Source organism: Wyeomyia smithii, chromosome 1 (genome assembly GCF_029784165.1).
Source record: "Wyeomyia smithii strain HCP4-BCI-WySm-NY-G18 chromosome 1, ASM2978416v1, whole genome shotgun sequence".
NCBI lineage: Eukaryota > Metazoa > Arthropoda > Insecta > Diptera > Culicidae > Wyeomyia > Wyeomyia smithii.
The window spans coordinates 30,626,741-30,647,629 of record NC_073694.1 but is presented as its reverse complement, the minus strand read 5'-3'; the positions used below and the strand labels follow the sequence as shown (position 1 = coordinate 30,647,629).

Here is a 20,889-nt window from a genome sequence, read left to right as displayed (position 1 = left end):
TATCCTCGCGTACGTTTTTATTGTTGCGGTGTTACATTGTCAAACTAAATAAGTTCGAATCACATTATGAATATCGTGGCGGATGTAATAAACTTGTAGACGCGGCACTTGTTCTGAAGAACCCGACATTAGCGCATCGTTTACCAAAACGAACCCTGCTGTATACCTTCCCCTTTATCCAACATCCCAGTGATTTCTCGTGGAAGTGCAGAGGTGTTCTCGGCTTCCAATAAAGCGAGTATCACGTCAACATATTCCTATACAAACTCCTTCTTTGACTTGCATTCGGATGCGGCCGGCGCTGGTATTGCCTAATATAAAGATTTAGGTCACCTGTTTTTACACATTGAGGATGCATGTTGGTCCCAAACATCATCTGTTGGTTCTTTGTGTAATTACAGCTGATCTGGCAAGAACGGAGTAGCAACCGCGGGCGGTCAATCAGGCTCATGCTCATGCTCATGCTCATGCTCAATAAAATCAGAGATGTCGGTGCATTTGAGCCTGTTTGGGACTACCTTGAAGTTGATAACGCAGGTTCGGTCGACCGTAGAGGTCTTTTCGTGGCCAGGGGTGTTACGTTGGCGGAAACAAATTGGACGGAAAATACAATTTGGATATTGATTATTTTCACTCAACTCGAACATGTCCCAAACATGCCGGAAGTGACATGAATGGTTACAAATATGCCAGAAGGGATGGCAAAGGTAAAATTCCGAAATAAAAATTAAAAACGAACACCAAAAAAAAAAAAAAATTCCGAATAATCGAGTCTAAAATTCCGGATAATCGAGTCTCCGGATATTCGAGTCCGACCTGTACCAATAATGGAATACTAAAGCCCTATCTTGTTTTTGATCTTAAATGGATCACTGAAAAACTGAAATTTTAAAGCATTTTCAGCATTTCAGCCGTCCGTTCCCAACCTATCCTTATCCTCTTATGATGATTTTATGGTTGTGCATGTTATAAGGTAGACTTTTCGCTTTGTTTGTTGGTCGCTAAGGATAATTTCCATAGTGATACTTTTGACTGTTGTATATATTCTATGTGTTTGACATGTTGTATATATGGTTATATTTTTTCTAGTGCTGCATATGGAATGTGACTGCTTCGGTCTGGCATCTGGCCTGGTAAGACGTTTCCGGAAGAGAGAGAGAGAAAGCGGTTGCTGGAGGAAGAGGAGAGTGAACGGTTGGCGGAACTCGGATCGGTCGCAGAACCAGTTGGAAGGCCTGCCGCAGGAATTCGGCCTGCTGGATGATTGAAAATGCGGAATGAGGAACGTAACTATCACCGTGCATTCGGATAAAATTATAATAATTCTATTGACAAAATAAATTGAAACTTTATTCGCGTTTATTTTATTTTATTAATTTGATGGGAAGTTTTCTGGCCGTGTGCAGCCGGTTCTGACCTAGCATGGCTAGTCTATACCGATGTCATCCGGCAGGAATTCCACCTGGTTCTGCGACCGCTCCGAGTTCTTCCAATCTCTCTTCCTCCTCCTCCTCCACCGCTGTCCGAGTTCCGCCAAACCTTTCACTATCCCTTCCGGAAACTTCAAAACCGACTTTTGGCAGCAGTCACATTCCGAATGTAGCGCTGGAAAAAAAAAGAACATAATTACAACATGTCAAACACAATTTTCAATCGTAGGTACATTGCAAAGATACAACAACCAAACCTATCACTATGGAAAAATATCCATAGTGACCAATAAACAATTTTCAACCGCGAAAAGTTTACCTTATAACATGCACAACCATAAAATCATCATAAGAGGATAAGGATAGGTTGAGAACGGACGGCTGAAATTTTCGCTCCGCCATGGGAATCTTTAGAACCTGTTGGAAGAGGCTGAAGCGGACATTCGCGGCATGTTGCTGTTCCTGCCAGGGCCAGAGTTCGGAGGTTAATGGCGTTTTTGATAATCCGGACCAATTCGCGGAGTACCCGGCAGTAATGCAACATGCACTTCGTGGAGCACTGTTACGACTCGAATGGTCTACAGTCGCGCTTGCTGGATCATTCGAATCGCTGAACGCTACGCCGATGCCAACAACTATAGAAAGATCCCATGACAACCTGTCCTTGAATGGAGAATCGGTTGTTACCGTGATGGCAATGACCGATATTCGTCGCTGCAACACCTGGCCCAGTTTCACTGAAATGTCAAAAGTGAAACCGGCGAACTTTGAAAAGCCAGGGTTGCTACGACGTTCTCGCCGAATGAAACTTCTCAGAATGAAATGTATGTTTTTTGTATTTTAGTAACTTTTCTCAATTTTATTTGTGTTTGTTTATTTTATAGTGTATATGTGTATATTTGCAAGATGTAGAATGTAAGCAGTGTGTGAATGTGTGGATAACGGATAATGGATGATGCTTATTGGAAGGATGATTGCTGGATGGATGGATGGATGAAGGAATAATTGATGATGAAAGACGGACTGAAAAAAACCTATCCTTATCCTCTTATCCTCTGTGTGTTTGTGAGTATGTTTATGTTGTATGTTTGTAGCGAATGTTCTTTTTTATACACACAGTTCCTTTATACAGTGTGTGTATAAAAAAGATGAAATGAAAGAAAGTGTGTTTGTTAGATTTTTTCATATACACAATCCTTTTTATAGTGTGTTTATGAAAAAAGGAATGAAAGAAAGAGTGTATTTGTAGTAAGAGCTTGTGTGTTTTTATGTTGTACGTTTAAGAGAATGTTTTTATATACGCATACTTTTTTTGTGTAGTATGTGAATAAAAAAATAGAGTGGGAGAAAGTGTGTTTGTTAGATTTTTTCATATACACATTCCTTTTGTATGATGTGTTTATGAAAAAATGGGAATGAAAGAAAATGTATGTAATTGTAGTAAGAAGTTGTTTATTTATGTTGTACGATTGTAGAGAATATTTTTTATACACATACTATTTTGTGCAGTATGTGTATAAAAAAGTAGAATGGACGAAAGTGTTTGTGTGTGTGTGTTTGTGCGTATGGGAGTATTTGTTACGTGTTAATAAAATAATGTTAGTAATAGTAGTTAAAATTAAGTTATTTTAAATTAGAAATTAGAAATATTCAAATTAGCCAGAAGAAATTATAAAATTAAAATAAAAATGAAATATAACATTGAAAATTGAAATTGAAGATTAGAAAATAAATTTGGAAATTAGATATCAGAGATAAGTAATTGGATATTTAAAATTACTTTAGATTAGAACTAAGAAACTGTAAATTGGGTTGAATTTAGAAATGGAAAATTAAAAAAAAATTAAATTCGAAAAAAGTTTACAATTAGGAATTTGAAATAAGAAGTGGGAATAGGATATTGAAATTGAGAATCTGAATAAGAAATTAAAAGTTACGAAATTAGAGATTGACAATAATAGAATAGTTGTTAGCAATGAAAAATTAGATATAAAAAAAATGAATATGAATTTGGATATTAGAAATTATTAAACGGGCATTACAAATTTAATATAATAAATTGAATATTTGAAATCATATAGAGGAAATGGAAAACTAGAAAATAATAATTGGAAATGGGAAGTTCAAAATTAGAAATTGGAAAATTTGTAGAAATTTAAAATTTGAAATGGGGGGGGTTATGGGTTGCAAATGAGTCCGCCTCCTTGTGGTGCAACCTGGGTAACGCTAAATGGACTCAAATTTAAAGTTTTGTTTATTCGAAATAAAAATTTTTATTTGAAATTTAAGATTAAAAATTATGAACAAGGAATTGGAAATCAAATATAGAGAATTGAATATAAGTAATAAGAGATGAGAGAAATAACAAATTAAAAGTTAAAAATTACTAGTAAGTTATTGAAGTCATTAGTTTTAATTCAATAGTATTTCAATAACCAACGTTTCCCACGAGCACAGTCTCAAACGGAAAAGGCTTCTCCAATAACACGGCCACTGCAGTTGCGACTGACGTGGGAACAGAAATTGTACAAACCGATCGCTTAATAAACGACAGTTATGTTTTAACCACCATGAGGAAACGTTGTCGATAGATTCGAAAAGCGCTCCCAAGTACATGGCTACGGTGACGAGGAGAATAGCCTGTCTGATACACAAAAACCTTCTCAAAACAATCAGTGTGTAGTGAAGTTTCATAGTTTAGTCTAGTTATTCTAGTAATGGGTAAAGTAAAAGTAATTCTAAATCGGACGTTGTTCACAACGCTGATCCCCAGATCCACATAGTGAATACACAGAGTTACCATAGCGAGCTGCTAGAGCAGCATGAGGTGATGACCTTTATGATACTAGCAATTACGGCAACACAGTTGCTGATAACGCTTTATATGATGCTGAAAAAAGAGAGCTGAAGCTGGTCAAAAGCATGGATAAACTGAGTGAAGTTTAAAACTAACGGAATCCTACAACCGCAACAAATTGCGAACCCACCATACCAATTCGAACCAAATCCTTACAAAACAACAGAAATAGAAAAAATAGCAAACATCATAAAAGAAGACCTAATTCGCCAATTCAGTTTGTACAACATAATGAATAAAATCAAATCCATTTAAAATACAATATTAGAAAACCTTAATAAAACTGATTCAATTGAACAGGATATATTATTAATAAACATCAGTAATCAACTAAAAAAGATTGTAGAGCCAGAAGTCCAGAAGTAACTGCCGATAATAACTTACAATCACACTCTAACATTTTCTCCTTGATCACAACAAAAATCAAATTAAATCTTACTTACATCCCATATGCCAGTAAATCCATACAGTAGTTTGAAAATCGTACAAAATAATGTAACAAGCGGTCTAATGCTCAACGCTTAACAGATACTCGGGAATTAATTATAGAATACTTGAAAAGGGAAAAGGCAAACATTGCCATACTGAGTGAAATTTGGCTAAAACCTAAAGAAACATTTAAATTTCCGGGATACCAATTTATTACCGAAGCACGGCCTGCAGGATACGGAGGAGTAGGCCAAATCATCAATAACTCAATAGATCACAAATTATTTAAACTGCCAAAGATTCATCCCATAGAAGCAATAGCAATAGAAACACACAACCCCAACTACTAATCATATCTATTTCTATACCTCCCATACCGGTAAATAACAATGAAAGCAGAGCACCGTTTTCAAAGATATTGGACATAATTGATAAATACAGTGGAGAAACCATTCTCGCAGGGGACTTCAATGCTCACAACCTACTATGGAATCCTTTACATCCAAATTGCCCAAGAGAGAACTGATTAAGCAATTAATAGAAAATAGAGATATAATTTTACTTAACGATGGAACCAACACCCTGATCAAACCACCAAACACCCTACCCTCAACCATAGACTTAACATTCTGCACTCCAAGATTAGCATCAAAAACTAACTGGTCGGAGGTCTTCAACAGTAACCATAGAATCATACAAATAGAAACACTTAATTCAGCACCATTGCGCAACCAACCAATTAAACATTTTAACAAAAACCAAGTAATAGAAAAACTCAACAAACTCCAACCGCAAATGTTTCACACACTAGAAGACATTCCTCTAATCCTAGAAGAACAAAAAGCATCATCTAAATACTATCTGAAAAGAAATAACAAAACTATAACACCAAAAAATGGTGTATATCTGAAATACAACAGTTACTATCAATTAAAAATGGAAAACTAAAAGACTTTTACAGAAATCAAACTATCGAAAATCTAAACAGCTTTAAAAAATTCCGAGCAAAGTTGAAAAGAGAAACAAGAACCCAAAAACGTAAATGCTGGAAAGAATTAATTGACTCGATTAATCCAAACATGGGACAAAAAGATCTTTGGAATACAGTCAGAACGATCAACGGCGGTTGACCAGCAAAAAACAATCAATCACTTCGCAATAATCGCAATAAAGCAATATGAGTTTATGAATCAAAACTTCCCAACAATTAGCGAAGAATTAGAATACAATCAAAAGCCAGCAACTTATGAAATAAACATAAATTAACAGGAAACACTTGAAACAATTCATTCAAAAGCTGATCACTCTACTCCAGGGGTAGATGGATTCTCATTTTACATTCTCAAAAAAAAAAAATAAAAACTAACTTGCAAATTAGAGTTATTTAATTATTGAATACCGTTCTAAACAGTTGTCAAATTCCAGATCAATGCTATTGAAACCAGGAAAAGACCAAACAGAACATAATTCCTATAGACCGTTGGCAATGATGAATATATTACTTAAAATAATCAATAGTGCAGTCAAAATCAAACTAACCAACCACCTCTCATTGAAAAACATTATCCCATTGAATTCATACGATTTTAAAAAGAATACTTCGGCTGTTACATGCATCAATTCATTGATTTCTAAAATTCATCAATCAAAAAGAGAAAATCTTGTAGTAATTGCAACATTCCTTGATTTAAGCACAGCTTTCGATAACGTAAACATAGAAACACTGCTACAAACCTTAGAAAATGAAAAAATCCTGTTGGAAATAATTAACTGGATACACGAATATTTAAAAAATAGAAAAGTCGTACTCACATTAAATGACGGAACAAAAATATAATACGAAACTAACAAAGGTCTCCCTCAAGGATGCCCCCTCTCCGGTTCTCTTGAATATATACACAAAAATCCTTCATACAGTTTCCAAAAACGGAGAGGAATTGATACATTTCGCAGACGACTTTACGGCACTCACAGTAGGAGTTAATATAACCTCAGCTTCTAGTAAAATGAATAATTTTCTCAATCGCCTAACAAACATGTTCGATCAACTAGGTATGCAACTAAATCTCAATAAATCAGCATCCATAGTCTTCACAAACAAATTTCACCCAACCACAAATATTAAAATAGGTACCAACAGAATACCATTGAAGTTTATCACAGATTTCTAGGAATTTATATTGACCATAAACTTAATTTTAACACACATATAGCAATCACGGTATCAAAAGCTAAACAGAAAATTAATTTTTTTTAAAATGATCAACAGAAAACGAAGCGGATTACATCCAGAATGCTACGTATAGGAAAAGCAATAGTTAAACCTCATCTAGAGTATGGTCTTTCTATAACAGCCGCAACATCCAAAACCACACTCTCCAAGCTAGGAAAAGCTCACTTTCACTTAGAATATCTTTACGTTCACTACAATCCACACCTATCCATGTCATGCAAGTAGAAGCAGGTGAATGGCCTCTTAAATTCAGAGCAGAATTTCTAGCAGTCAAAGAGATAGCCAAAACATTATACTTTAACAACAGTTCCATAACCATGACCTTACACGAAATTATGAAATCAGACATAATGCCGCAACACATTTCTTACTTAGAAAAAACTGCAGCTCTCAACAACTTCCATTTTTTGCAATTAGCAAAACAAATTCCACCCTAAAAATACTTACCCAGACTCAAAAACAAACTTAAAATACAACCTGAAATAGAAGGATTAAAAAAAAGAAACCTTCCACAAACTCGACAAAAAGCTTCAGTATTAGAACTTATCCACACAAAATATAATAATCATTACCATATGTATACAGACGGTTCAATCATCAACTCAGCTGTTCGATATGGTTACTATGACCCACAAGAAAAAATATCATATAGTGGAATCAGGGCACTCAATCAAGAACGCAGAAATAATCGGCATATCAAGGGCGGTACATTACGTAAAATTAAAAAAAAGACAGAAGAAAATAGCCATATTCACAGATTACAAAAGCGCATGCCAACTACTCTTAAATCATAGTAACACCAATAGCAACATTACAGAGCTTTTGAACAACATAGCTGAACCAGATATTGACACCATTGCTATCCAATGGATTCCGGGACACATCAACAAATGATAGGGCCGATTATGCTGCAAGGTTAGGGACAACAAAAAACACTACAGAAGACACTAACTACTCGTTGGGAGATTTACACAACATAATTAAAAACGAAATAGCACAAACTTGGCAAGACACTTACACACATTTATCACAAGAAAAAGGACGTTACCATTACGAACACTGTAAAACAATTTCCTTCAAACCCTGGTTCAGACTTAAAAGAAACACTAACGGCACACGACATAATAACACTTACTCGAATCAGGACAGGACATACAGCAACAAAAGAAAGATTGGCAAAATGGAATTTACTGCAAAACTGCCTGTAATCCAATAATTGTAACATTCGACATTTCATGGATTTCGTCCTTTTTTTGGGAAATGCTTAGAATAGTATGTACTTTTAACATCTGAAAAAATATGCTTATGTTTGTTTGAAAAAAATCGTAAGAAATACCAAGTTGTTTTGTCACATAACGTAAATGTCCGCATAATTGTTACACTACTTAACTTTTTCAATTTTTTTGTCAAAAAAGCATCCATCCAAATCCACATCTGCATCCTTTGGAACTCGGCAGTTTTTCTGGTTCGGTAACCAACCAGCGGTGATCCGTTTCTGAGGTTCAGCTCATGCTTGTTGAATACAAGAAAAACTTCATTTCCCCTGTGTTATATCCCAAAAGTAGCTTAAAAGTGACGGCATAAATGTATCATTGCAAAAATTTCAACCAATTTGACTTCAAAAGTAATGTTCAATGTATACATAGTGTAAAGTAGTGCTTTCTTCATGATACTAAGTTTAGTTAAAGTGCCTGTTTGCAAGAATATATTGGGAACAATGCATTAAAGCTCAAAATATAAAAGTGCGATTTGCTCGAACAACCAATTTTGCAAATGTTACAAATATGCGATTATGGGCAGAAAACGACCTATGCGAAATCTGCGGAAGAACAGAAGACCTAAGAAGATTCGTCGCATTAAATATACTCTTGAAGAAGAATGTCAAGTTTGAGTGGACTAAGAGTGTGAAAAAGTATTTCGTACACTTAAGCAAAAACTTTTATCGCAAGTTTTTTTGAAATTTCCAGACTTTAAAAAGAAGTTTATTTTATACACAGACGCGTCGAAAATAACTACTGGCACTACTGAACTTACTCAGAAGCATGGTAATACAGTGATCACCCGATTATATCACCCCCTTGATGATGTTTGGGGTGATAAAATAGGGAAAGTGATAAAATCGGGAAGTTTTTTTTTTATTAATATTTTGTTATAAAAGATGGTAAACCAATAATTTATTATGTAGAATTAGCGATTTAAATTACAAGATCATACCTTACATAATCATATGAAACAGCAGTTTTATCTGTCTGTCCGTCTCTATGGTCCCTATAGACGTGGAATCTACTGTACCAATCGGTGTGAATTGCGAGATTTGGAGATGGTGGACGTGCAATTCCGGAATACTTCGTGATAAGGGCGAATCTAACAAACTGTAAACAAATAGAGATTATACCGGAAACGTATGAAGTGAGCTACTACCTACCTCTAAACTTTGAGAAAATATTGTATCTATTTTCTAACTATTAAAAAATTCGATGTTTGTTAAGGGAGAAATCTAATATATATCAAAACGAAATAAATGAGGAATACACCCTTTTTGTTGTTTACGTTAGTGAAAGGCGAAACTTGACTTTATCTTGATGAATGGGCGGAACCAAAATTGTCAACAATAAATATTAAAAGCAAAGGGCGTATGTATTCCGATACATTAACGTAAACACGGCGTATAGTAAAGGGCGATACTGTCGAGCAGATGAAAACAAGGCGCATAGTAAAGGGCGATACTTTCGAGCGAATTTAAAAAGACGCATAGTTAAGGGCGATACTTTCGAGCAGATTTAAAAAGGCGAATAGTAAAGGGCGAAACAACAAATTTTCGTAAATGCAATGTAAAGCGACTGGAATTCAAGTTCTATGTCTAACATGGACGGAGTTAGAGCTAATTTAATTTTGCTTATATTACCATATTTGAATGACAAATATATTGTTGAATCGTTAATTAGGATTTAAAATATGACTGAAAACTTTGTTTTCCTTTTTTGAGTTTTGTTGTAATTGTAAGTTTCGCCCTAATCACGAAGTAGTCCGGTATTACCCCTAAAAATATGGCAAATAGCTTGTTTATTTTAATAGATAAAACATAATATTTTTTTTGCGAAAACATGCATTTTTGAAAGGCTGATAACTTTGTAGGTTTAAAAATTCGGAAAAATGTGGGAAAAAATTAGAACGAAAATTGGGATGTTTAGTGTCTTTTGAAAGAAAACTGCATATGGTTCGTAATATGCAAGAGATTTGCTAAAGACACTATGCGTCTATCACAATCAAATGAAGAAGAAAATTGTCCATCTAACGTTTAGGTGAATTGATCACCCATTTTTCTATATCAAAAATGCGTTGTTTATAAGTTTAAAAATTTATGAATATACGTTATGGCTTGAATCAATTGATCGAACGAAAACGCCAAAATAAAACACTGTGCAATGGTTGAGTTTTCAATGGAAACTATATCCAGAACGATGTTATTCTACCCAGAGATGTGCAAAAGTACTAAAATGTTGAATCTAACTAGAAAATCAGTTCATACTGACTATTTTTTGATGAAATGTTATATGATGTTAAAATCGGGTGGAAAAGGTGAAAAAATCGGGGGCAGATAAAATCGGGTACTATAATCGGGTGATCACTGTATTGAACTACCAATAGCCTACGCAAGAAAAAATTTTACGAAAGGCGAGAAAAATAAACTAACCATTGAACAGGAGCTAACCGCGGTTCATTGGGCAATAACTTATTTTAAACCGTATTTATACGATAGACGGTTTACTGTGAAAACGGATCACCGTCCACTCGTATATTTATTCTCGATAAAAAATCCCTCGCCAAAACTAACGCGGATGAGACTTGAGTTAGAAGAATACAAATTCGATATCGAATACGTGAAAGGCAAAGAAAATGTCAGCGCCGATACTCTATCGCGTATTTGCATTGATTCAGACGAACTCATGAATATCTCATGTTTACAAGTTCAAACGTGAGGCATGACAAAACAACAAAATAACATTGATAACGCAACTACTCATTCACTTGTTACTGGGATTGATCACCCCAGGGCATATGAATCAGTCAATAACTTAGATGCTTTTAATATGCCTAAAGTTATTTTCGATTTTAAGGATACTTAGTCATGTATACGACTTTTAACAAAAAACCAGAAAAGAATAATTGCTCAAGATCAATTATTCCATAATAGTAACATCGTTTTACAAACAAATATTTACCCTGATTCCTCGAGAAACATTCAAAGAAGCATGCAACGAAATTTCAAAATGCACAACAATAATACTATATGTGCCAGCACAAATAATTAAGGATTAAGAAATTAAAAACAAAATAATCTCTGAAAACCATGACACACCTACGGGAGGTCATATTGGTACCTGTAGATTACTACAACGACTAAGATCAAAATACTGCTGGAAAAACATGAAGCGCAATATCGCAGAATATGTTAAACAATGTGACAAGTGCATAAATAATAAACACCGAACGAAAACAAAGGAAAAATATACCGAAAAAACTACCCCGACAAAGTTCTTTGGGTTTGTCACAATTGACACCATAGGTCCACTTACAAAATTGAATCTTGGGAACAGATACGCACTGACCATACAAATATATAATTATTGCACCAATCCCAGCATTCGTCGAAAATCTGATTTTGGTATATAGTTGTCCTACAGCTATAAAATCAGTCCTCGGAACAGAATATAAAAATGAACTGTTCAAAAATATTTGCGAATACTTAGAAATCAATCAAAAATTCTCAACTGCATACCATCTTGAAACTATTGGTAGTCTTGAAAGAAATCAACGCGATGAATATTTAATATTTGAGACACTTCATCAATGAACAACAGGATAACTGGGACGCCTGGTTACCTTACTACACATTCTGTTACAATGCAACCATACATACAGACCATAAATTCAGTCCTTTTGAATTAGTTCTTGGGAGAGTAGCTAGCACGCCCAGGTTTATCAAAAATACTATATCCCTAGAACCTCAATATAATTATGACTCGTACTTAACAGAACTGAAGTACAAAATTCAAGTAACCGCGTTAAAAGCAAAAAGTTTATCAGGAAGAAACAAAGCGACTAGGATTAGAAATCAGTCTCAAAATGCTAACCCTATAGACGTTAAGTTATATGATAAAGTCTATTTAAAGAAGGAGAACAGAAGAAAACTGGATAATGTCTATTCAGGCCCATATGAAATTGTTGCAATACAGCACCCTAACGTTACCATTAAAAACTGCTCAACTGAAGAAAATCAAAAAGTACACAAAAATCGAATAATTTCGAGTTGATAAAACCTGAAAGAGCCGTAAACCAGAACAATTTTGTAGCAGACCATTCAAAGTTAAAGATTCGAAGACTCTAACAACGTTCCCAAATATTCAAAAACAGAACAACTCATTGCATTTCGTTATTCTTCCCAAACGGGGAAGGTGTAATATCATTAGTTTCAATTCAATAGTATTTCAATAACCAACGAGCACAGTTTCAAACGGAAAAGCCTTCTCCAATAACACTGCGTTAGTCGCGACAAACGTGGGAATAGAGTCTAATTACACGCGAACAGAAATTGTACAAACCGATCGCTTAATAAACGACAGTTGTGTTTTAACCACCATGAGGAAACGTTGTCGATAGATCCGAGAAGCGCTCCTAAGTACATTGGTTAGTGTTGATAAGTATATAGAAAATAGTATATATTTGAAATCAGATTCAGTAAATGAAAGATAAGAGATAGACAATAAGAAATATGAGTAAGGAATTCAACTTCAAAATTTAGACTTAGAATGAAAATAATAAATCAATTATTTGAAACTTTAGATTAGGAATTAAATGTAAAATCCATATTGGATTGGCGAGTGTTGGTGTATAGTTGTGATGTGATTTTTGTGAGTGTTTGCAATGTTTGAGTTTGTAGTGTGTGTTTATAGTGGATGTGTTCAGAGTGTAATCTTGTGAAATTAAATTATTGTTATTTTATTGTAATTATTTTTTATTAGGATTAGAAATTTTAGGGATTGGAAATTAGTGTATGAAACTGAAACTGGAGAGTTAAAATAATATACTGCATATATGTGTTAGAGATTGGGTACGGGTATTTTACACATGAAATGCAATTTAAATGAAGCAAATAAAAAGTGTATAAATTGTAAAAATAATCAGGTTCATAACACTTTGGAAAAATATAAAATTAAACTAGAACAAATTAAATAATAGAAAAATAGAACAACGATAACATTTTCTTCCAACTTTTTTTTGCGAGCACGATATTTTTCATTTTCCTCAAATGTTCAAATAACATTCGATCCCATTTAGCAAGGCCTAAATAATGCTCTCAATTTGGTGACATTATTGCATTGCGAGACAAAGCATGCATCGTTATTAATTTTTCCGTAAAACCGACGAAGAAAGGTATCACATGCTTAATTTTTTTTCCCATATCTAATCGTTTATGTCGATAGCAATTTGGGCTAGAGCATTTTATCAATTATCAACAGTCTGAATAGTTGTTATGTTCCATCCTCCTTTAGTTAATTACCGAATTTCATTACTTTAATTTAATTTTGATCAAATTTCTCTATTGTTAATCACATGAGAAACGTAGCAAAAAGTTAAACTGAGTTTTTTAATTTAATTGTAAAAACGACGAGTATGTGTAGAATCCTGTGCCATCAGCACGTTTAAATGGTTTAGTGATTCACACTTTAAATAATTTTCGGAAGCTCTGGTTGATTAACTATCAAATTTAGGAACTGTTTCTTACCTTGGGTGGTTTCTGGTACGATGAAGAAAAAAATCTTTTTGTTTTCTGCCGTTTTATTCAACCCTTTTTCCATTGTTATCACATTATACACTTGTACTTTTCCATTCTCTCGGGTTGACTGTCACCTAAAAAAGTAAGAAAAAAAGGCGATGAAAAAATGTTTTCAAAAATACTTTAAGATTCAAGAAACCGGAAGCAGCTATTTTGAAGATAGAATAATTGGTTTACCTACAAACGGCCGAAACACGAACGGTCGAATCACAAACGGCCGAATTTCAAACGGCCGAACTACAAAAGGCCGAATCATTCGAATGGCCGAAAAATCATCGATAATTAATGTTGATTCAAATGAAACCCGAAATTATGCACCTAGCGGTGAAACCCAGCCTCTTTCATTCGAATTTATTATTTGTTAAAACAGATTTACAGGATTTCTATAATTTCGGGTGAAATTCTTTTTCACTCTAAGTAACAAATTTTAGGTAGCCAACAGCACAACTATACCGAACATTCAAAACTTTACATTCACACACATATGAACTTATATTAACACATACACACAAAAATAACATGTAATAAATAAGAAATTGATCTTGGTATAATCAAGACGTCACTGTACTTATTTATAGGTCAGAATCGATTATATATGGACTCGATTATGTACCATTTTAGGTTCGATTATTTATAGCAGGAAATTTTTTCTTTATTTTAAATATGACTTATCTAGAGCTGAAATGTTGTAAGAAAACGTCCATAAAATACGTAATGCTTGAGGACAATTTTGGCTATTTGATTCGATAAAGTTTTACCACCCATGCGAAAAATTCTGAGAATTTATACAAAAAAGATGGTTTCGAAAATATTTATTTTGTTTCCTTGTTCATCAATTGAAAATTGATTTTGTTACAAATTTAATGCAACACACTCGTGGCCTTCGGCCAACTCGATTGTCCGGGGCGCACGTTGTCCTTACTCGCTACCGCTCGTTCGGACGTAAAGTAATCCGGGCAATCCAATAGATCAGTTGTTTGCATGCGAGAGGCCGCCGCTTCCGACGGCGGGTCGGCGGCCGACTCGGTCATCGGACACCGCGGCGGCTTAGGGCCGCCTTGGTTCCTTGCCCTCGATTATGCGGCAGAGCCGCATTGATATCGTTTCCAAACAGAATGTTCAACGAAAAAACTAGTTATTTTACACATTAAAGGCAAGTTTTCAATGTTTTATTCATTTTTTGATGGTGCTTAAAAAGTATGCAACATAAAATAGCTGTAACAACATAAAGCCTTTCGTTGGTATTGATATAATTCGGCCGTTTGAGATTCGGCCAATACATCGAAACAGACCTAAATGCGCCAAAAAAAGTAGAAAATGGTCAAAACTAGGATAAATAGGGAAAAATGTAAGAAATAACACAAAATTTCAAAGGTCATAGTGCTAAAATAGTACATACTGACGACAAAGATTTGAAAACGCTAAAAGTGATAAAAATTGATCAAACCAGGCCAAAAAGATATAAATCAATTTAAAAAAGTCCAAAAAGGCTAGCACAGTAATACCAATGTGAATAAATGTTACAAAAGTCAACGAATGAAAGTGTTTTGGATGCCAACAAATGACAAACACGTTGAAAATAGTAAAAACAAATTCAGAAATAAGCAAAGAATAACACAGTTGAACATCTTTGAAACAGACCGAGTATGTCACAAACGGTCGATGAATACTTCCTATGAACCAATGTCGGAAAGGGCTAGAAGAAAAATTTCACAAGAGTCAACGAGGTCAAAAATAGGGTTTCAAGACATTTCAAAATCCAAAAACTAAAACGATCAACAATGTCAAAAAATGTTCTAAATGGTCAAAATGACTAGAATAATAATAAAAACTCTAAAAGATCAAGAAAATGTTACAAAACACTCAAACCGTTGAAGTCATCAATATAAAAACAAGTGAATACGGAAACTCTCAAAGGTGACTTTTTTAAATAAATAGTACCTTACCCAACTCACGCAATCCAGCTTCACTTCAGCCATCTTCTATTTCGTAGGACCGCTAGTTTGAGCACGAAGTAGATTTTCTCCTTGATCTAGTCCTTAGTGTATGGCGCAAACTCGATCAACCATTGCTTATGTATTAAACAGATCCTCTAGCTGCAAGAACAGGGGTGTAAAAAGATACATCAAATTCAGCCTGGCAATTTTACTACTGACCTGATCCTCGAGCTAACAGCTGACATCCTCATTGACGATCTTGTAGTCACTGTAGATGTGGGTCTCCGAAATGCGGCCTGGCTGAGCGAATTAGATCGTGTGCGACATCATAGTCACCTTCCTTTCAAGATTCCTATGAAAAAAGCCAATGTTTAAAAAATACTTCTCTTCATCACTTGTAACGGTAGATCGAAAAAAAAACTCAGCCATAAGAAATCGATAAAAAAACTCACCCAACGAAACACGAATCGGTGCGGGTACAACAGATCATCCAAGATTCGATCCTGCGGCGCAGCTACCACATAAGAATGAATGAGATGGCAAATTTTATCTAATTGTTCTGTCAGCGGCCAAGAACGAACCTGGTAATTCCGAAGGAACCAGCAAACGGGGGTCCGGGAAAGCTTTGTTACGTGCAAAGCTCCGTTGCAGGACAGGTTAAATTTAAACTGATTATTCTCTGTGAGATAAATAACTATCAGACGAACCGATATGAAAAATAATTGCCAGTCTTACATTCATTAGATTCATTTGTAAGGCAGTGGTAGGTCTGCATAATCAACGTTTGAATGAGCCGCTATCTTGGAGGTATTTTCTGTAAGAGAGATCACAGATTGATAGTCCCACCATTAGATAAAGAAAAAAGGGGCTACTTACGCTAAGGTACTCCAATTATCCTGTACTGACGCCGTGCTCAGGGAAATTGTTGGTGCTTCGGAAAACGATTGCTGGATTCGCACCTTCGAGAATTCTTCCGAATGTGGCAGTAGCACAGATAGCAGCCATTAATCATGTCGTCATGTAGAAACCCTGTGAAGGCTTTTTCATAAGACAGAAATTGAATTCTATGAACTATTTATTAGTAGCTTCACAGCAACTTACTACTGAAAGCTAATTTTATCTGTCCAAAGCTGCACCAGTCATATCTTCGGAACAATAGATTTTTCTTGGCGATTTTTCTCACATCTTGAAAGTTGTGAAACGGTTGCTATGATGAAGAACCATTTGCAGCAACTGTATCTTGGAGTTATTTCTGCTGAGAATTTTCTGTATGCGAAATAGTCACATATTGATAGTCTCGCCATTAGATGAAGAAAAAAGGGGCTACTTACGCTAAGATACTCCAATTATCCTTGTCGTACCAGTAGTTGGGTTTGTCCCACAAGCAGTACGAATTGCACTGCACTGTCGCCGTACTCATGGACATTGTGCTTCGGAAAGGGATTTCTACATTCACACCTTCGAGAATTTGAATTCTATAAACTATTTAATAGTAGCTTCACAACAACTTACTATTGAAAACTGATTTTATCCATCCAAAGCTGCACCAGTCACATCTTCGGAACAATTGATTTTTCTAGGTGATTTTTCTTACATCTTGAAAGTTGTGAAAAAATATTACAATGTCATCGGTTGCTATGATGAGGAACCATTCGCAGCGCAACAACTGTTAATAATCAGACGAGAAAAAAAAACCCGGTTAGCCACAGGAAGCAAACTTAATGGTGTTCTTACAGCTGGAACAAACGTTTGGTGCCAATGCTTTGCTATCAGCGCGTTTTGGTCCAAACGGATGTATCACCCGTAACAAACAGGTCTTTAGTGTATAGAAAAAAAACTGAACCGTCAATGTCGTACTTTCGCTGCTCGTACACTTCTCGCTGTACGTAAACTTCGGATGGATTCTCGTACAGGAATATGTTCACATCTTGCATCCGTTGTAGCAGAATAAAATCGAGCGGAACCATTGCCGGTTTTTCCAACACCAAGAGGCCTGGAGCTCGTCCGCTACCAGACCATTCGTGGAATACATTTTGTCCAAAGGTTTCGATGCACTGTAATTACTTCGCTTTCACTGAGATTTGCAAACTTTTTGAATAGGATCTGGGTTTTCACATAATAAAACTTGAAATGCTGCTTGTTTTTTTCAGAAATATTCGGTTTCAAGTAATTTTTCCAGTATTCTGTCAGGTAACGGCAGCTAAAACCAAAAATACGAAACGGAAATTTGGAAAAAAAATCACAATGTCAACGGTTGCTATGTTGTTTGTGGCTACGAACTGCTCAATTAGTGATGTCCGATTACTTCTCGATTAATCGAGTCCCCAAGACCCCAACTAGAAATGTTCCTAATCTAACACGTGATAGGAGAGGATGCATGGTTCTACTGACGGCACCTACTCACGTCACAGGGTGTCTAGGGAGTAGGGACATTCATTGTCATTCGAATGTTTAGCATTTTTGAGATAAATGTTTCTTTTCTCGCTTTTCAAACGTTAACAAGTAAATTTATATGGTGGTTCCTATTTATTGATTCGTTTGCCTAATGTTTAGGATGTAGGATTCGATCACTTAAATCTAGTGTAAAGTTTTTCGTACAGCAAAATCACTTGCAAACAATTGCAAAACTGAAGAATTAAATGAATCGGAAAAATACTTTCTCGAAAATTCATAAAGAATTAGGCTAATTGAATTATTAAATATATTTAATAATGTGATTTCAAACCGAATAGTCAAAAAGTGTCTTGAAGAAAGTTTTAATATGTTGTAAAATTGTACAATATTTTTTGCTGCAAAAAAGCAAAGTTTAGGTGTTACACTATTTAACACAGAATTTGCAGTAGAGATTCGATCTGGAAAAAGGCTGAAAAAAAAAACTGGAAAAACTGGATTCCAAATAAATTTAAAATAAGCAAAAAAATGATTGTGATAGTGCTTTTCTGTTATGGGGACTGAATCCAGTGACAGTTTTTTATACAGATAACTCTTCGCAAAAAATACTCATTTTAATCAGAACTGTTTCGTTTCGGGCTTACATTTTGGTAAAATTATGGGCTGAAAACTTTCTTCTAACAGCAGCAAAATTTAAAATTACGCAATCAATCTATCTCAAAATTAAGAAAATAGAGCAATATTTTCTTTCGTTACATTAGTGAAGTTTAAATTTCAATTATTTCTGACTTCGCTATCTTTTGGTATCTAATTCTTCTAACAATTTTTAACCGCTACGCAACAGAAAATAAATGGAATTTTTTTTCATGGTCTGGTAAAGTCTATTTGTTTGGTTTTGTCTCAACCACGTCATGCAGTCTTTAATTGAACCGTGTTTCGTGCGAGAATACTGAAAATGCTGTTAAGATTTGTCAAAATAATTTATCAATCTACAAAATTACCGTTTTAAAAATATTTCCGAAAATCAATCGGAGCTTCAGTGAATACAAAACAGGATAAAACTGGCAAATATCTGAAAAAACTGGAAGATTTTGGGAATAAACTGTTTGACTGGATCATTTGAAAAAAACTGGAGGAATCCAGCTTAAACTGGAACATTGACAACCCTGGTGGGAAATCAAAATGCTCAGAGGGAGAGATGAGCTGTGAGAATGTTGTGATGTAAGCCAAACGATTGGTACAATAATTGTAATTATTGTTAGAAACGTTTTTACTTTATTATGATTTTATTTTCCTGCTACTTAACAAATAAAAATGTTTTAAAATTTCAGTATTTTATTAATCCATTTAAAATAAAAAACAAGATAGGGCTATGGTATTCCATTATTTGTATTGACTTTACAAACCAAGGAGCAAAATTGTACTGATTATGACAAACGTTGAAAAACACACATCATGATTTTAAGTGGCTTTAAAATCCGCTTCGACTGACCAGTACAATTTTGTAGTGTTCAGTGCCTAATTCGGTTGAATTGAAAATACTATTCAAAAATTTTCCTAGTTCGGTTTTGGTATACAAAAAATGTCAAAGTACAGCTTTGCTTTTGGACGCACGTGAAACACTTGTTTTATTCCGAGAGACCGAGACTCACTGGGAAGAATAATATTGTCTAATGTCGAATTCGTTTTTACGGCAGGACTATCCCGTCCTGGACTACGCTTTGCAGCTGAAAAAAAACACTTTCCGAGCAGTTGCAATGGTAGACATAACATAGAACACATATGGTATATAGAGACAGACTCTGTATGGTATATAGAGTCGCGCGAAGATAAAATCTATCGTTTCGGCAACACAGTTTTTGTGCCGTTAGTTGCCAAGAACTATACAGTTCTGTTTTTCACCATGCATAAGCGAATATCATTTTTTGAAATTCTTCACAAGGTACACAGTTTTGAAAGATTTTACCGGTGATGTTTTGTTAAATTTAAGTGAACCAGTGTACAGGTTTAATGTTGGATTAAAATGTGTAAGTAAAACTTCGGAAAAACACATATTCTTTATTACGCTCAATTACAACACTTTTCATCCACTCCTAACATTATCACCTTGTTTATTTACATTGCTCGATTGGTACCCTCGTTTGACACTGATTTGGTTCCTTTGGTTTCATCTTTGCGGGACTCTTTAACATAGACTCTGATTATCGCCATTGTCTTTTATCGCATTTGTGCTACTGTACGAAAAATTTGCCAATTTACTGAAAAATGACAAAATAACAAAATAAAATAAATAAAATTCAACCTGATGTTTGACACGCGAAAAACGATAATCGAAGCCAGGGGGCTCTTGTGGCTGTCAAACTCCATACATTTTCCATCTACCACTCATTGATACTGGTACCAGCGTTTCTGGTACCCACTTTTTGGTTGGTTTGCCCTAAAACAAGTGAAATAGGGTAAACGTCCCATTTTGTCAGTAGACTTATTCTCGAGTAAATGTCGTTTTAGATGAAAAAAAAAAAAAAACAAGAGCTCAACATTTGTTTTCAGTACAATGTGCACTTTTATTGAATAAGATAAGTTTTGTAAGCATTTGAAATGAAATATTACCACCGTGATGAATTTATGATTGGTAGGCAAAATGTTGACGTTTATAGGCCCCTGATCAAAGCAAACCGATTTTGACACATTTTTTGTTGATTTTGACACATACGTGTGAATGCCTTGGTGTCTTCAAAACTGCACTCTGTTTCTTGCGCGGACTGTCCGGGATA

General features: G+C 34.9%; 1 long non-coding RNA gene across 1 annotated transcript; it reads right to left on the bottom strand.

The window, feature by feature from the left end:
• Positions 1-1,335: 1,335 nt before the first annotated feature.
• On the bottom strand, positions 1,336-18,035 carry LOC129727639 (uncharacterized). Its single transcript, XR_008728572.1, has 11 exons — positions 17,582-18,035; positions 17,237-17,390; positions 17,056-17,182; positions 16,826-16,990; positions 16,601-16,762; positions 16,460-16,538; positions 16,177-16,403; positions 15,944-16,076; positions 15,734-15,883; positions 13,737-13,861; positions 1,336-1,605 (listed from the first exon to the last, which is right to left on the bottom strand). It is a non-coding gene; the product is annotated as an uncharacterized LOC129727639 (long non-coding RNA).
• Between the last annotated feature and the right edge of the window lie 2,854 nt (positions 18,036-20,889).